Source organism: Bison bison, unplaced genomic scaffold (genome assembly GCF_000754665.1).
Source record: "Bison bison bison isolate TAMUID 2011002044 unplaced genomic scaffold, Bison_UMD1.0 scf7180017864035, whole genome shotgun sequence".
Taxonomy (NCBI): Eukaryota; Metazoa; Chordata; class Mammalia; order Artiodactyla; family Bovidae; genus Bison; species Bison bison.
This window is the reverse complement of record NW_011494607.1, coordinates 12,120,555-12,122,214: the sequence shown is the minus strand read 5'-3', so window position 1 is coordinate 12,122,214 and position 1,660 is coordinate 12,120,555.

Sequence of the window (1,660 nt, the reverse complement as noted above, 5' to 3'; positions counted from 1 at the left end):
ATTCCCACCAACAGTGTAAGAGGGTTCCCTTTTCTCCACACCCTCTCCAGCACTTATTGCTTGTAGACTTTTGGATCGCAGCCATTCTGACTGGCGTGAAATGGTACCTCATTGTGGTTTTGATTTGCATTTCTCTGATAATGAGTGATGTTGAGCATCTTTTCATGTGTTTGTTAGCCATCTGTATGTCTTCTTTGGAGAAATGTCTGTTTAGTTCTTTGGCCCATTTTTTGATTGGGTCGTTTATTTTTCTGGAATTGAGCTGCAGGAGTTGCTTGTACATTTTTGAGGTTAGTTGTTTGTCAGTTGCTTCATTTGCTATTATTTTCTCCCATTCTGAAGGCTGTCTTCTCACCTTGCTTATAGTTTCCTTTGTTGTGCAGAAACTTTTAATTTTAATTAGGTCCCATTTGTTTATTTTTGCTTTTATTTCCAATATTCTGGGAGGTGGGTCATAGAGGATCTTGTTGTGATTTATGTCAGAGAGTGTTTTACCTATGTTATCCTCTAGGAGTTTTATAGTTTCTGGTCTTATGTTCATACCTTTAATCCATTTTGAGTTTATTTTTGTGTATGGTGTTAGAAAGTGTTCTAGTTTCATTCTTTTACAAGGTTGACCAATTCTCCAAGCACCACTTGTTAAAGAGATTGTCTTTTCTCCATTGTATATTCTTGCCTCCTTTGTCAAAGATAAGGTGTCCATAGGTGCGTGGATTTATCTCTGGGCTTTCTGTTTTGTTCCATTGATCTATATTTCTGTCTTTTTGCCAGAACCATACTGTCTTGATGACTGTGGCTTTGTAGTAGAGCCTGAAGTCAGGTAGGTTGATTCCTCCAGTTCCATTCTTCTTTCTCAAGATTGCTTTGGCTATTCGTGGTATTTTGTATTTCCATACAAATTGTGAAATTATTTGTTCTAGCTCTGTGAAAAATACCATTGGTAGCTTGATAGGGATTGCACCGAATTTATAGATTGCTTTGGGTAGTATATTCATTTTCACTATATTGATTCTTCTGATCCATGAACATGGTAGAATTCTCCATCTATTAGTGTCCTCTTTGATTTCTGTCACCAGTGTTTTATAGTTTTCTATATATAGGTCTTTAATTTCTTTAGGTAGATATATTCCTAAGTATTCTATTCTTTTCGTTGCAATTGTGAATGGAATTGTTTCCTTAATTTCTCTTTCTGTTTTCTCATTATTAATGTATAGGGATGCAAGGGATTTCTGTGTGTTGATTTTATATCCTACAACTTTACTATATTCATTGATTTGCTCTGGTAATTTTCTGGTGGAGTCTTTAGGGTTTTCTATGTAGAGGATCATGTCATCTGCAAACAGTGAGAGTTTTACTTCTTCTTTTCCAATTTGGATCCCTTTTTATTTCTTTTTCTGCTCTGATTGCTGTGGCCAAAACTTCCAAAACTATGTTGAATAGTAATGGTGAAAGTGGGCACCCTTGTCTTGTTCCTGACTTTAGGGGAAATGCATGCAATTTTTCACCATTGAGGATAATGTTTGCTGTGGGTTTGTCATATATAGCTTTTATTATGTTGAGGTATGTTCCTTCTATTTCTGCTTTCTGGAGAGTTTTTATCATAAATGGATGTTGAATTTTGTCAAAGGCTTTCTCTGCATGTATTGAGATAATCATATGG